Source organism: Pteropus alecto, unplaced genomic scaffold, assembly GCF_000325575.1.
Source record: "Pteropus alecto unplaced genomic scaffold, ASM32557v1 scaffold11, whole genome shotgun sequence".
Classification (NCBI taxonomy): Eukaryota; Metazoa; Chordata; class Mammalia; order Chiroptera; family Pteropodidae; genus Pteropus; species Pteropus alecto.
The window spans coordinates 15,370,364-15,388,136 of NW_006431956.1; the positions used below are offsets into that span (position 1 = coordinate 15,370,364).

At 37.8% G+C, this 17,773-nt stretch overlaps 1 protein-coding gene and 1 pseudogene across 1 annotated transcript in view; both read left to right on the forward strand.

The window, feature by feature from the left end:
• The window catches only part of APBB1IP (amyloid beta precursor protein binding family B member 1 interacting protein), a 109,137-nt gene that overhangs the window by 6,454 nt on the left and 84,910 nt on the right, over nucleotides 1–17,773 (forward strand). The window lies entirely within an intron of this gene.
• LOC112475745 lies at nucleotides 824–941 on the forward strand (annotated as a pseudogene).

Below are 17,773 nucleotides of genomic sequence, written 5' to 3' on the forward strand. Positions count from 1 at the left end.
AGAAGTAATTATGTGGCAGGAAAAATACCACAAAATCTTTTTCAGGTGATTTACAGTGTATTATCTCAATTAAGTTACTGATTAAGTAAAGTTTTCTAAGGCTACTGTATTTATAGTATTAAACTCTTCCATCTCTGCTGATAACATCAGATTCACAACTGACAGGTCAGTGAACTGATTAGGTTTGGGATGTAGTATTAGTTGGTTCTGTTTTTTTTTCTTTTAGGGGAATAATTTCCTTCTGATTAAATTCCATAAATGATACGACCTAGCAAACCAAGACAATTTCTTAATTTTACTAACGCTGTTCACTAATGCTGTAGCATTACATTTCCCCTATTTTAAGCAGAGCCATGAATGTGGGTAAACACAGTGAAATACTGTGAACAGATGACTCAAAGAACACTAATTTTCTTTGTTTTTCTATTATGAAATTTTTTAAAATTTATTTTTCAATTACAGTTGACACATAATATTCTATTAGTTTCAGATGTGCAACATAGTGATTAGACATTTACATATCTCATGAACAGAGACACTGAAATACCCAGGCAGCTCACTACCCTGACTGTCAGAACAGAGAAGCATCCCCCAGGGGAGGTTTGCTGAGGTGTGTAAGCACTTTACACAAACACTTTGTCGAATGAAACTCTGCTCAACATAACTGTAATTGGAACTTTTTTCCAGTTCAACACACATCTACTGAGGGCCACCCATGTGCCAGCATTGCAGAGCATAAAACAGAATAAAATATGGCCCCTAACCTCAAGAAACATCTAGTCTAGTAGGAATGACAGGCCTGTAAAAAAAAAAAAAAAAAAGTGTCTATGGCCATGCTACCTGAACAAGCCCGATCCCATCTGATCTCGGAAGCTAAGCAGGGTCGGACCTGGTTAGTACTTGGATGGGAGACCACCTAGGAAGACCAGGTGCTGTAGGCATAAAAAAAAAAAAAAAGGGGGATTGTAAGCTGACAAGGTCCTTGCAATCTGTGAGGTCAACCAAGGGTTGCCTCGCCTAAAAAAAAACAAAAAACGCACACACACGCACACACACACACACACACACATATGCAGTGATGGGTACGGAAATAAGAAGGTAAAGTGGTTATAGGAAAGACATTATGTGGGGGTGACAAAGGGGCACTTTGAAAGACAGAGCTATTTCCAAGTGGCCCCTTAGAAGAAGGTACCCCAGGCACCACAAATATGAAATAGTTTGGCAGTCACTAGAGCACAAAGCACAGTGGGAAAGGAAATGGGGAGATTCTGATTTAAACTCAGTGAGTAATATTTAGATTACAGTCATATGATACAGTCACCACATTCTACCATCTTTGAGTCAAAGGTAAGAACATTCAGGCACTTGTAATAATAGAACTATAGCTCCCTAGACCAGCACACTTCAACAGAAATATAATACCCACCACAAATATAACTTTAAATTTTCAAGAAGCCACATTAGAAAGAGTGAAAAGAAACAGTGGCATTAACTTTAGTAAATTTTATTTAATATAGATCCAAAATGATTAATTTATATTAATTATACTAAATTACATCCAATTTAAGGAATATTAAAATTATTAGTGAAGTCTTTCATTCCTTTTTTTTTTTTTTTGTACTAAGTCTTCCAAATCCAGCGTGTTTTACACTAACAGCACATCCCAATTCGAACTAGCCACCATCCCTGTGCCCCATAGCCACACATGGCTAGTGGCCGCCTAATTGAACAGCACAGCTCTAGATAATTCCACAAATATTGTATCCTAACTATGTGTTGACTCTTGAGCTGCATGGAGGATATTAGAAGAATGATGAAGTAAGCTAAAGGGAGGAGGAAAGAACAGAATTTTCTGTTAGTATGGGGCCTGCGGCTGGAACCTGATTTTAATTCATATTTACACCTGCACCCAGAATGCTTTGTGAGCCCTCTAGCATCAAGAACAAACTACCTCAAATTGTCATTGCTGACTTTTAATTCTTTCTCTCCCCCACCTCACCTTATTTGTCGGATTTCACCTAATAGTAAGAGGGACTGAAAAAGAATGGAAATAAATGGTGGAGCGGCATGCTTTGAACCCACATCCAGCCAAATGCGATCTGCTGCCCTAGGCAACAGTGGTTGTCAACTCTCTTTCTGGGGCGGTGGGGGGGTGGGAGGGGGGAAATGCCAACAAGGGAAGTTTCCACCTGGTAGTTCACAAGCATAACATACTCTCATCAGCAGCAACTCTCTTTGCAGTGATCCTCAACTCCAGAAATACACCTGCCTTTTGAGGGAGGGGGTAGTGAAAAGATTTAGAATGTGGAGTTAGAGGAGCCATGGGTTTGGTTTGAAAAAATCTCAGGGAGAATCTGATGTAGTTCTTCTTCTGTTCAGAATGATTAAGAATCTCTGTCTTAAAAACACTGCTTATAGATGTCCTCAGTGGCTTAGTCTTTTAAAACTGTGCCTGACCTACAAAAAAATGGCAGTCCAACTCAGTGTACGGGTACAAAGAAATGCAACAGATAGAGTTACTATCCAGTTATCGACTAGGGAATGTGCACATGCGCGTGCATGTGTGTGTGTGTGTAAAAGAGAGAGAGAGAGAGAGAGAGAATAGGTGACTGACAGATGTCTCCACTGATGATTTTAGAAGAGGAATAAATAGTAATAAAATTGATGATGATGACAACAATAATAATAGCTGAGATTAGCATCACTAACACCACTTTATATGTACCAGACACTATACTGAGTACTTTACAGGCACCATCTCATCCCTATGAAGTAGGGACTGTTTTCATTGCCATTTTACAAATGAAGAAAGGGAGCCAACAGAGAGGCAATGTGATGTGAAAGACAGACATGCAACCATTTAAATTAGAGCTGAACATAGAGACACTGTAACAGCAGCATGAGCAAAGCAGATGCCACTTTCCACCTCTTGATAATCACATTCCACGTTTCCTGAAGGCATGGTGATTGTGAACATGAACCAGACCAGGGCGCAGTCCAGTCCACTCACTGCTCACACGAACTCACATGAATTATTTAATTTCTCTGGGCCTGAGTTTTATAACCTCCAAAATTGGAATAATGTCACCTCCTCATAGGATTATTTTGAGAATTAAATGAGATACTACAAGTGTCTGACCTGTGGTAATTGTTCACATTTATAACTTCCACTATTCTTATTTTAAAGAAGGTGCTAATACATATTAATACAAGCTAGCATCTATTGAATGCTAAGTGCCAACTATGGCATTATGTTCAGTCCAGGGGGAGTTGGAGTGTAAATTTTGTCCCTCTCAACACAGTTGAGAAGATACAAAAATATGTACAAAGAGATAGATGAACCATAAAGCGGCTTATGAACTGTCAAATTAGTAATCCTAAAACTGCTGCTACCGTATTTCAGCCAAGGATAGATCGCCAGGATCCAGCAGCAAGCCTTGAGCTGGCCTTGAGTAGTGGGTAGAACTATGTGAGTGGAGAAAAATGGGAGAAACAGCACAGAAGTAAGACAAATAGTTGTATAGGGGAAGAGAAATAAAGTAATTTCACTATAAGCAAAAGTTTAATGAGAGAAAGACGTTGATGAATTCAGAGTGGTCTGCAAAGGATTGTGGATTGTGGATTAGAGATGAGCTCATTCTAGCAGACATTCACTGTGAGCAACCCTTCTGGCTTGCTGGGGAGATGCCAGAATGGCCTGTACACACCACAACAATGAAGACCACAGATCAGTCATCTAGCCTCTGCCCTTTAATTAGAAGTGCTGACCTCTCTGCCACCCACTCCTTCGCTTTCTGCTTGCCTTTCTCTGATTGACATGGACTTTCCGGCTCTGGTGTTTAAAACTTTTGGACCAAGAATGCTCAGAGAGCCTACTGACCTGGCCCCAGAAACTGCTAACGTTCCTGTGAGCTATAATAAGACCCCAGTCACACCTGGAAAAGGCTCCTGGTGGATATTGACACAAGAGGGCCTGAATGGCCCCCACAATTTGACACCACATTATGAAGGGATGGGAGAATATTTTCATTTTTCCTTTTTGACTGGTTGTCTCTGCTGCAGAACTTCTTTCGCGTTGCTACTGGGACAATGAGCCAAATGGTGCAGGGGGTTCAGGTTCTTTACCAAGAGGCAAACAGGTAACAGAAAGGCCAAGAAAAACAATATGTTGCTTAGTTAATTGAAATACAAATGTGGGCCATGATTTAAGTGCTGTAAATGTATCATCATAAGAAAAGTATTTGGGAATTTTCAGTTCAAGTCAGTAACTACATGTAACTACATGGTAACTGTTATGTAAAAATATAAAAGATATACGCTTCTAGAGGTTGAATTTTACTCTATATCTAGTGATTCAGCCATTTGGGGTTTATGAGATTTGGAGTTTTTTATTATGTTTTGTTTTGTTTTGTCGTTGGTGTGTGTTTTAAGTCAAGGATTAATTTTAATGACACTTACTGGATAATCTTTGTAAGCATGTCTGTCTAAACCAGTTTTGGTGGAGTCCAGTTCTTTGTACAAAGCAGTCGTAAATTTACCCCAAATCCATCTGGATCGGTCCCGGATAATAATGGTATAGCACTTGCTGCTACAGTTTTTTATTTTTATCATAGTGGTTCAGTGCCACATACATTTGCACAAATGGTTCAATAAGTGTATTTCGATTGAATGTGCATTTGCAGGGAGGTGTCCTTTGGGTATAAAAAACACTCTGCTCTCAATAGCATCCGTTAAAAAATAATGACACATGCAACTGACTCCAGTGGACCCTAACGACCAGAGCAGTGACAGTAACAACTGCCAGAATGGTAAAAGCAGCAGCAATCAAAGAAGCCTGAGCCAGATGGGAAGAAAATACCAGTCAGAAGCCATCCAAAGCCAGAGATAAAGCTTTATGCCCAGATTCCCTCACCAGAAAAGATGACTGTGCTTACTAATTGCAAGAAGCTTTCACTGTCCACAAACTGCATTGAAAAAAATTGCTAATCCGAATGGCTTAAAAAACTTGAGGATATTGTCTTTGGGACAAAACAACGTAAAGAACTTAAATGGACTGTTAGTAATTTCCATCCACTGGCCTTTTTTCCTGGAACATGCCAAGTCCATTCCCATCTGAGGACTTTTGTACTCGCTGTTTTATTTTATTTGTTTTAATTTTACTAACTTTAATTAAAATCGTTTTAATTTTAATTTTTTAAAAAATTTTAAATTAAATTTATTGGCCTAACATCGGTTAATAAAATTATGTAGGTTTCAAGTGTACGACTTAAACAAAATACTATACACAAAAACCAACTCAAAATGGATCATAGACTTAAATGTAAAGGTTAAAATTATAAAACATTTAGAAGAAAAGATAGGAGTAGATCTTTATGACTTTGGGTAAAGTCATAGTTTCTTTGGTATGATATCAAAAACACAATCGAAAAAAGAAAATAAATTGGACTACATCCAACTTTAAAACTTTTTTGCTGCAAACAATGCATCAACAAAGTATGAAGACAATGCACGGAATAGGAGAAAATATTTGATTCGCAAAGCAAATATTTGATAAGGGACTTGTATCCAGAATATTTAAAGAACACATAACAACAAGAACACAATAATAATATATTAAAGGAAATATAATTTATTTTGAAACTGAGAAAAGGATCTGAGTAGACTTTTCTCTAAAGATGATGTAGGAATGACCAATAAGCACATGAAAAGATGCTCAATGCCATTAGACATAAGAGAAATGCAAATCAAAACCACAGTGAGAATTTCACACTCCCTAGGATGACTAGCATCAAAACGACAGACACAGGTATTGCTAGGATTGTGGAGAAATCTGAACCTTCATATATTGCTGGTAGAATGTAAAATTATTCCATAGCTTTGGAAAAACAGCCTAGCAGTTCTGCAAAAAAGTTAAATATAAAGTTACCATATAGTCTAGTAGTTCCACTCTTAGAAATCCCAGGAGAAATAAAAACTTATATCCATACAAGATCTTGTACACAAATGTGTATAACAGCATAATTCAAAATAGCTGAAAAGTGGGAACAACCCAAATGTCCATCAACTGATGAATGGATAATCCAAATGTGATGTTTTGATACAACAAAATATTTTGCAATAAAAAAGAAATGATGTGCTGATGCATATTACAGGATGAACTTTGAAAATATTATGCTACCCGAAAGAAGCCAGACACAAAGACCACGTATTACATGATTCCACTTATGTAAAATGTCCAGAAGAGGCAACTTTACATAGAGTGATGGTTGCTTAGGCCTGGGGAGGGGTAGGGTGAATGGCAAGTGACAGCTAAAGGGTATGGGGTTTTCTTGTAGGAGAAGAAAGTATTCTAAAATTAGATTGTGGTGATGATTTCACAACCCTCTGAATATACCAAAAACCATTGAATTATACACTTTAAATGAGTTGTATGGTATGTAAATTATATCTTAATAAAGCTATTTTTTTTAATATGGAGCACAGGCCCTGGTTTAAGGTACTGCTCTAACTACTGGGAAGATGAAAAGATGCATTAGAAGCAATGCGTGCTCTGGCTTCAGTGTATTAAGTGAAAGCATTTGGCCTGCCAGGGGATCATACAGAAAACAGTGGTAATAGCAGCAGTGTAGGTTTTATGGGGAGACCATGTCTAAAACATGAAGCTGGAGAGGTTGACGGAGTTGGGCTGTGGAAGAATTGAAAAGCCACATTAACGGGTTTAGATTATATTCTAAAGACAATAGAGAGCCACGGAAATTTTTTGCTAATTGAAAGGATATGAACAGAACTGGATTTTAGGAAGAAAGCTCTGGTGGCATTATAGACGCTGGATTGAAGAGGGAGATTTGTTTAGTTTTGTTTTTTTAATTGTACACTTGAAATCTATTGACGTTATAGATGTAGGGGGAATAAATAGTAAGCAGATGGCAGAGTCCTCATAGACCCGTGGAGGAGCTGAACTAGGGCGGTAGTAATGGAAAGAATGGCTCAAATTCAAGGGCACTAGCAAGGCTAAATTGACTTGACACACTTGACTGATCAGATCAGAGACCTCAGGAACAGGGGGCTAGCAAGATGCCCTGGAGTTCCTGAGAAGAATGGCTGATGGGAGCTAATCAGGCTCTAGGTCAAGGTGAACGTAGACTAGTTGGGAGGCGGGGCGGGGAGTTGTTATCTGGGGAGAGGGATAGTTTGTGTCTAGGTGGCTCCTTTTAGCAGCAAGGCTGAGTCTGGTCCCCACAAACACCTACAGCTATTAAGTTGACCCACCTTAACCATGTTTCTTCGTCCAGCCTGTTCTTGCCTTTGTCTCATCCGCTTTCCTATTATGGGGCTTCTGCTTCAGTTCCACAGTTCTGGTAGCTTTCACTTGACTTTGGTTTCTCCTGCCCAGACACCCAGTTTCAGCCTCCCTTCACGGCTCTGTTCCACTCACTCCCCAGAACCTGATTTTCACCCAGAGCCTCTCTGTGCTGACTTTCTCCCCAGTTCCCAACATAACTTTTGGCTTGGTTCTACTGCACCACAGCCTATATCGGCAAGCCAGGGCCATTGGGGGTGGGGTGGAGAAGAGGAAACTGGAATGGGGCCATGTTGCAGTTGAATCTCTGGAGGGACCACCTGCTGGAAATGCCCTGCAAACGATGGGCTGTATGGATGTAGGGCTTAAAGAAGAGAGAGATGGAGACACAGATAAGTAAGATATTTCCACTTCATTTGCAGCAATATCTGCAGACAGTAGATAATAAGAATAAGGGTAATAGAAAACAAAGATCAGAGAAGATCTACCCCAGAGATAATCTGAATCACGGCTGAAATGATTTGCCATTTTTCATGAAATGGCAAGTGTATTGCCACCTTTACTTTAGAAAGTAGTTTAAGCTACATCCTTAATCATATTTATGAAATCCGGATATTGGTACTGTCTGACTCATACCTTTGTCACGACATCCCCCTTGGGCAACAGGAAAATGAATAGAATGGAAGGTTCGAAGACTTAATGAATGGTTTCCTGGAAGTTTTACTGAGACATTGTTTGGGAAAGTCAATGAACACTTGAACAAGGAAACTAACCAAGCAGATTATCATATTTTTCTCCCCGTGTCCATATCAAAACAAAACAAAGTTGTACCTTTGTACATTATCTGTCTTTTAAATCAGAGAGAGCATCATTAGACAGTTGCAATGCTCTGAAATAAGTTATTAATGGTAAAGTAGGTACAAAACAAAGACTATAATATGCGAGCATATTATAAAAAATTAAGACTATATTTCATTTAATGTTTTAGATTCTGGTAAGATTGTAAAGGACCAAATTCTTTGATGTTCTTGAATATGTTTCTGCATTCTATGTGACATTATTATCTATTTTATTCCCACACTATTACCGTTCTGCTTTAATTATTGTTATTGTGAAAGTCTTTAATTATTTTTTTCTCCAAAATTTCTTTTAAATTTAACTTGGGTTAAATTATATATGTGTATGTTTGTGGAGCTTTTATTATGGTTATTTTCTAGATAGTTTGAAATTGGCTTTTGAGATTTTCTTCTTGGATCCCTAAATTGTTGGGAAATGCTTTTTTCTTAAGGATTTTAAATTTTATTTAATCTTTTTAATTAATTTCTATTATTATATTTTGGCGAGAAGCAGTAGCCTGTACAATTTCTCCATTAGGTAACTTACTGATATTTTCTAGTATATGACTAGTTTTCAGTAAACCTTTTATAAGATAAGGTAAATTTCTACTCCAGTCTTCTATAATGTCTTTATTTTTATTTCCCATTAGTCAGTCAAATATAGAGAGGAAGTGTTTGACCATTGCTAAAGTCATAGTTTTGTAGGCCAAATTTTCAGTATTATTTTCTGTAAAACATTGATTTAGTCTTCAAAATAATCTGTGTAAATAAAAGAATATATTCTTGATTGGAAAATTTGATGATGAATAGATTCTGAACCAAAACAAATAATGCTAAATTCTTAATTGCAGTCATTGCCTCCAGGAAATTAATAATTAGCTGATGACAAGAGAAATTCCCCTTAGAAAGTTACTGAGCATAGTAACAAAAGATAAACAAATAAATTACCAATTTTACAAATCAAATAGTCATTATAAAATTTGCCTATCAGAAACAACACATGAAGAATACATTTTAGTTTGCATTTTCTTTTCTCCAAGAATGTTTGACATCTAGGCAAGAAGGACAAGGAATTGTTGTAATGTGCTTTCCTCTTCAAATTGTCCTCGGTTTCAAATTGATTGCCAGCAATGTTTTGGAGAATAAAGTCACAATTTAGTGGGGTGAAAAAGGGTCTCTTTTCCCCTTTTTATGAGGAGCCCTCTCAGTGGAATTTAATTAAAAAGCAGCCTATAGAGTGGAAGAAAATACTTGCAAACAATATATCAGATAAAGGAGTTAATATCTAAAATATATAAAGAACTCGTACAACTCAATAACAATAACACAATTCTATTTAAAAAATGGGCAGAGGATCTGAATAGACACTTTTCCAGAGTAGACTTCCAAATGGCCAACAAGTACATGAAAAGGTGCCACTAATCACAAGGGAAATTCAAATCAAAAGCCTAGTGAAATATCATTTCACGCCTGATAGAATGGCTGTCATCAAGAAGACAAGAGATAATAAGTGTTAATGAGGATATAGAGAAAAGAGAACCCTCTTGGTGTGCTTTTGGTGGGAACATAAATTGGTTTAGCTGCTATGGATAACAGTATGTAGGTTCCTCAAAAAATAAAACTAGAACTACCTGATGACCCAGCGATTCTACTTCTGGGCATACAGTCAAAGGAAATGAAAACAGGATCTCAGAGAGATATCTGCTCTCTCAAGCATTGCAGCATTATTCACAACAGCCAAGATATGGAAACAACCTAAGTGTCCATCAATGGATAAGGAAGATGTGGTGTATATGTATAATGGACTGTTATACAGTCATGAGAAAGAAGGAAAGTTTGCCATTTGAGACAACAGTAATAGACTTTGAGCGCATTATGCTAAGTGAGAAAGACAAATGCTGTATGAATTCACTTATATGTAGAATCTAAAAAAACCCCGAACTCATAAAAACAGAGAGTAGAATGCTGGTTACCAGACGCTGGAGGATGGGGATATCGGAGAGATGTTCTTTAAGGATATGAACTTACAGCCGGTAGATAAGTCCTGGAAATCTAATCCACAGCATAGTGACTATAGTTAACCATACTGTATTTATAACTTTAAAGTTGCCAAGAGGTGACATCTTAATTGTACTCACCACAAAAAAAAGAAATGATATTTGATATTTACGTGACATGATGGAGGTGTTCGCTAGCCCTATGGTAGTAATCATATTGCAATACATAAATGTATCAAATCAACACATCGTACAACTTAAACAAACACAATATTATGTGTCAGTTATCTCAATTTAAATGTATATGCGTAACATACCTCTGGTTTTGCTAACATGCACTTTAAGTCACTTCTATGGACTTGAAACCAGTTGTGACTCAGCTCCATTTAAATTATGGAATTAACATGAGGTTGTAGAAAATCTGAAAAATAGAGAAAGAGACCAGGATCCTAATACAAGCACTATTTCACACGTTGATTTATTGTCTTCTAGTATTTTTTCTATGCCCTGGTTTTCTTATATTATTATAATATTAAAATATAAATATTTTGTGTCCTATTTATTTAATTATGTAACTATGTGGTGATGAATGTTAACTAGATTTACTGTGGTGATCATTTCACAATATAGACAAATATCAAATTATTCATTATGTCGTACACCTGAAACCAATGTAATGTTATATGTCAATTATACCTCAATTAAAAAAAAAAGAAAACAATCTACTCTAGATTGAACAGTAAGGAGTTTATTACAAGGCATACGGCTGCATAAAAACTAGGAGGGTCAGGGAACTATGTTTAATATTAACAGTCAGGAATAAATAACACGGCCAAGAGAAATGCCCAACCATACCTTCAGGACTGTCTGGCAAAACCTCACTGCTGTCAACATCCACGACTCAATCTAAGATGACAGGGACAGGACAACTGCTTTCCAGAAGACTCTGTTTCTCCACATGTGGCTTTTACGTCGTGCTGATCATGTCCACCTAGCAGATCTCACATCAGTGTGTCTCCTTGACTGGATCGCAGGTAGACCCCCTGACTGCGAGAGAGTGTGGGAAACGTCATTTCTATTTCCAGCTTCAGTATTATGGGAACACATGATAAAAGGCACTAGGAGAGAGTGTTAAGAAAGCCAGTTAGTAGTGTCTGCCACAAAATTATGAAGAAGGAAATGGAGGGAGGAAGAGAATGAAGGAAGAAAGAAAAACTTTTTTTTCTATGACTCTTATAGTTTTACTGTTTCATTTATTTTTTAATCCAATTTGAATTTATTTTGTGTATGGTGATGGAGTAGGGATCTGATTTTATTTTTTTTCCCGAATGGATAGCCAATTGTTTTAATATCATTTATTAAATAATCTACTATTATTCTACTGATTATTAACTGCCAACTTTTTATATATTAAATTTAAATTCTATAATCTTTATTCTTCTCTGTTGGTTTATCTGTATAAATCCCAAAGTGCCAAAATTTTTTTCTTTAAATACATTTTTGTTATTTAAGAACAATCGTTTTTCTCAGATGAAATTTAGAATCAGTTTGTCAGCTCTTGGTTGGTTGGTTATTTTAAGCCATTTGGGGGTTTAACTGGAATTGTAAAAAGTTTTGTGTTTATTTAGGGAGAAGTGACATCTTAGCCACGTTAAATGTCTCTTAACGATGACATGGTAGTTCTCTCCGTTTGTTCAGGTCTTCTTTTATGCCATATAATCTTCTCTATCTAGAACTGGCAAATTGCTCATTATTATATCTATATTTTTCATAGATTTTCTTGCTGTCGTAAATCGGATCTTTTGCCATATCAATTCCTAACATTTATTATTGGATATATAGGAATGTTATTGTTTTGTATATATTCATCTCACATAAACCATCTTATTAGTTCTATTTTTTACTTGATTCTCTTGAATTTTCTGTGTAGACAATCATATTATCTACCATTATGCTAACTTTGTCTTTTCCCTATTGCCTACGTACCAAATCCACTGTGGTGCTTTAGTAAATAAAGTTTTATTGACACTAGACATGCTTGTTTGTTTACACATTGTCTACAGCAACTTTTCCCCTACAACAGCAGGTTTGAGTAGCTGTGACAGAGACCATTTGACCTGCTTAACTTAAAATACTTACTAACTGGTCCTTCATAGAAAAAGTTTGTCAAATCCTGCCATAGAGTATCTATAAATTTGAGGTATTTTTTTCTGGACTTCTGTCTAAAACCACTTAAACAAACTTAAATAGTAGCAATAATGATGAGACTCCGGCTTGTGTCTGACTTTATTTTAATAGGGTCATTTTCTGTGTTTTACAATTAGAATAATGGTTTTCAGAGGTTTTTGGTAGATACCTCTTATCGAGGTAAGGAAAGTCCCAAGCATTTCAATGTTACTAAGAGGTTCTCATCAGGAATGAGTATTGGATTCTACCAACTGCCTATTCACCACTCACTGAGATGGTCATATGATCTATCATTTAGTATTTAACTTGGTGAATTACTCTATTTCCTACTGATGAGCTGTTCTTGTATTCTTGATTATTATGTATTATACTTTTACTATAATTCTAGAATTAATTTTTTAAATTTTTATTTGGGACTTTTGCAAGTAAGTGACATTAACTTGTTTTTTATTTTCTGATTGCTTTTTTAATAGCCACTTGTTCTCGTTACCATGTCATCTTCAATCTCTCTGAAGACATCAGTTGGAATTTTTAATTTTTTCCCTTCTCTTTTTTTCATCAACTCTGTTTCCTCAGGGGTCAATATTCTGGGTCTTAGTCTCGATATTTTCATATTTTTGTTTGTCTTCAAATATTTCATGACCCTTGGTTATTGATTCATAATTTTAATTTAAAGACTGGAATACTATAAGAAGGTGGTATGCATTTACTCGGCTGCTGTAACAAGCATCTTTCTTGAGTAGGAGGCTGATTGCAGGATTCTATAGGTGAATGTGGGGATTGATAGGCAGTTTTTCCTCTTTGGTAGGAACAACAATCAAACAGGAAGTTTCAGCCCTATTTGAGTGCTACTTCCTGAGGCAGCAGAGCTTTGTGCTGGAGGTAAAGCACCTGAGTCCCGAGGGTGGACATTTCTCTTCCCACAACCTCCTGGTTGATCGGTTGATTGGATAATTGGCCGGTTGGATTGGGGTCTGCCTGTCTGTTATGGGGCTCCAAACTTTGTGTGCACTTCTCTACTTGATGTGGGGGACTCAAGACTCACCTTAGGAATCAGCAACGTACTTTGCCCATTTTATTTAAGGCAAGTCTTTTTACTGACTTTAGATTGGGGGTAATTTTGGCATCTTATTGCTCCTTGTGACAGAGAAGTCAAATGGCCCATAACTGGATTTTACTGATAATTAAATAATTACTCCTCCAATTGGTCCCAGGATTCCCATCCTTGCTGACCCTGGTTTGAGTGTTTTCTTGGCTCTATCTTTAGCAGCGTCTCCTCTAGGCCTAAATGGGACTGCTGTTTCCTTAGCTATGTTATTCAGTCTATGTAGTTCCTTCTGAACATCTTCCAGAAACTGCTCAAAATTTTGATCCAGTAATGCCATCCTTCCTTCTTTCTAGAGTGTTACAGAGTTGTTTCATTGGAATTTTAAGAGCGGGTATGTATTCACCATCCATTCTTGGGAACCAGAGGTTTTCGGTGCATTTTGCTTACATCCTGCACCACTGCGTGTCTCAATTATAATGACACAATTATAACTGTGCCAGAGCTGGAGTATGCCAGACAATTCACAATTTTGTGAATAAGGTTTTTTTTTTTTTAATCCCCATTTTACAAATGAAAAAAACTGAAGCTCGGTCGAGTAAGGTCAAGTAAGTTGCTCGAGGTCATGCAGTAGTTGGTACTGAACTCAGGTTTGACTCATCCAATTATCACACTCACACCTCATACATTCATTGTCTGACAGAGCAGGGCCCCAACATACCATCCGAATGATGATCGAGGGTAATTCCAAGTCCCTTCTTCACTGTCTTTATTCTCCTGATATGTGAATAAAACGGAATTGAGTTAGTGGTCTAAGTATAACTGACAGAGAACTCTGGAATCTTCTGTGTTTTCGAGTGCGTTATTTCTATTCCATACTTGTGCTTTCTCACCGCTGTAAAAAAGAAATTTGAAAAGCAGTAGCTGTAGACTGGTTGTGATCACATGTAGACTGTGCGGAGAGAAAAATATAATTAAATTAAAAGGCTCTCATTTGTCATATTTAAAAATAATACCCGTAGGAAATTGTGTAAATATCCTTCACAAGGAAATGGAAGAAACTCATATAGAGCCAGTAAATATTATCAGACGTGAACTGAAATGACAGACTTTCTTCTTTGCTTCATAAATGTGTTCGGATCTTAACTAGTTTGCTATTAGTGAAGTTGCTGTAGACAGTTAATTTCTATCTAGTTGGCTTATTCGGAGACACAGATTTCTATGTTTTCATAACAAACATCTCAAAATTATGGCCAAAAAAATTAAATCAAATCATTAATACTGATATGATTATGTGTTACGTATCGTAATGATATAATTACTAATTGTAATTAATAACAAATTAATGATTTTTATACCTCCTGATGAGTAGATACAATGCTTAAATTCTCCATAGAAAAAGCATTAACTTTTTTAAACTTTAAAGAAACAATATAATTGTGGCATTATTAATTTCTAATGTTTTCCATCTCCTAATTTTCGTCTCTAGGTGGCTAAAGACTGACATTTGGGCATTTTCTTATGCACCAGATTTTGACATAAACTTGTCATTTACCAGATGTGTGCCATTGCATCTTCTCATAGACCCCATTTCTTCACTTGCAATTTGGGGTAATATATTTTGCAGAGCGGTTGAAAGGCCGAGAAGCACAACGTATAAAGCATGGTATACAGCTTGACATGTAGAAGGTGCGCTGGAAATGGTTGTTATGATGATGATTTGTTTCACTTCTCTACTGCTGCTTGACAAACCACACCAAACTTAATGACGTCAGACAGCCACTTTTATTGTGGTCACAGATTCTTGTGGATCAGGAATGCAACAGGGCTAGCTTGTCTCAGCTCCATGATGTCTGTGTCCTCAGCTGGGGAGACTTGAACAGCTGGTGGGGACCCAAAGAGCTGGAGACGGGGCTTATCTGGAAGGTTGTTCACTCATCTGCCTGGTCCCTGGGCTGGGCTGGGGCTGGTTGGTGACTTAAGTGCCTCCTGTGTCCCCTCCAAGTGGCTCAGGTTTCTCACAGTGTAGCAGCTGGGCTCCTAGAAAGAATATTTATCTGGAGGGGGCTGTGAGAAGCCCAGGGCAGAGGCCTTGAATGGACACTGTGTCACTTCCATCGTACCACTTCCATCAAAGCAGTCACAGCTGGCTCAGATTCAGGGCGTGGATAGACGTAAACTCCGTGTCTCAATGGGAAGTGTCAAAAATCCACCAACCATTGTCATCATTATCATTATTGTACTACGAATATGCTTTTTGTATATGAGTAAGAAAAGGAAGTGCTTCGCATCCTACAGGAATTGAGAGATTATTCAAGAGGTTATGCGATTGCCCAGCCCTGGAACATTAATGGTAAAAATGGGCTTGATTTTTTAATATCCAAGGATAAACATTCAATTTTTTTTCATTCTGTACCTTTAAACAGTAAAAAGATATGATAATTTTTAATGCATTTTTAACATTGAGATAATGCAGGATACAGGGAGTGCTTTTTTTTCCTTGTGTTTGTCATAAAACACAAGCCGTTTTTGTCTTGGCTACAAATTTTGGTTTTCATAATCCCTCTGCTTTCTGCACTTGCCTGTGCCCCCTTTTTTATTGGCGGGGAGGGGGGGTGCTTTGCCATCGACTGCAGAGCAGTGGTTCTCAAACTTTAGTGTATAGTAGAATCACATGGAAGGTTTGTTAAAACACCGATTATTGGTCCCCAGCCCCAAAGTTTCTGATTCAGTAATTTTGGGGTGGGGCCCAAGGATTCACACTTCCAAGTGTCTGAGCAATGCTGATGCTGCTGGTCTGAGTACCCACACTTTGAGAACCACTGTCACAGAGAAAATGCAGCACCAAATCCAAAGGTTAGCATTGGCCTCCCTGGGTTACTCAGCTATATCAACCTGCCATGTGCTCTCAGGCGTATGACAGTCTGTTCGTAAGATACATGTACCGACTAAACAATGACAATACGACCACTCTCACCTCTTCCTGAGCATTTAATATGTGTCAGGCATTTGGTAAACGCTTTGTATATATGATCCCATTTAATCCTTACAAAATCCCAGCAAAATATGCCCACATTATTATAGATGTAGAAATTGAAGCAATTAAGGCTGTTTCCCAACATCACACCACAGTGAGTGTAGAGCTGAACCCAGACTTTCAGAGTGCAGAATGCATGTTTCTGCTCCCACCTGCTGTATATCCCACCATGCCGAGAGCAACTCCTCGCCTTAAGAGAATTGATGCTCTCTCTTCTCTGATCCCCTATTATTTTATTTGTGTCTTTTATATTATTGTTATACAGTGCTAAGTTATTTTCATGTCCGTCATTCTCTTTAGAATGTGAACTTCATTCACTTAACTAAAATTCAAGGTAGGGATTCTAGCAATTATCATAGAGTCTGGCAGAGTTTGCATTCCATATATCCTTCTTGAGCTAATGAATGAATGAATTCTTGAGTGAAAAATCATCATAAAAAGCTGTTGTTGTATGTATAAATAAGTTTATGTGAAAATAAACAAGCGATCGCTATATGTATATGTTTGTGTGTCACCCATTTCTCTAGGTCATACCAACCTAAGGGAACAATTGGGAAATGTGATTGTTATCTAGTCACCCTCAGTGGTGTCTGCACACTCAGCTCATAGGATCTCCCTGACTCATCCCTGGAGTTCTGAGCATGTCTCTTGTGAGCCCTCAGATGTGACTGTCCTGTGCCAAGGATTGCATTCATTCCTACCACATCATCTGTGACTCCTCGGCTACGGCATTGGTGCCATCCCTGCAAGTTACATGTCGTTCCTGAGGTTGGCTTCGCGTTCAGCCTTCTTAAGGCGGCAGCTCTGCCTTTCTCTTTTGATCATGATGCAGTTAGCATGGCCCTGGCCGTTACCCTGGACAACTCCAGCTTAATTCACAGAACAGACCTTGTTCTTGGTTTCCGTTAGGGTCTCAAAAGATCTAGTCATTTTTATTTTTTAAAATTCTCTCCCTTTTCTTTCACTTCATGACCTCCCTGGCCCCACCAACGACAACCAAGAACATCCCTGGAGTCAGGTGGTTTTCCTGGTGGGGAAGGGATGGGGTGAGAGGGAAGATCCAGGACTCTTAATAATTAGGCATGCTGTAGTCACCATCAGTCTCCTCTCCAAAACTATGATGGAGGTCTCTGCCCTCAGCCCGTGTCCTTGCACATGGGACTTCCAGGCTTATGAGAGATCAAAAGATGACTGCAATTCTGGTTGCTTTGTAGTATTAGGTCCCAAACCTACTGAGCTCTCAGATCTGAGCCAGGCCCTCTTCTATGCACTTTACATGTATTAATTTCTAGAATTCTCACCATGACCCCATGAGTAGTTTATAATCACACCTTTTTTCAGAGACAAGAAGACTGAGCACTGAGAGATTAA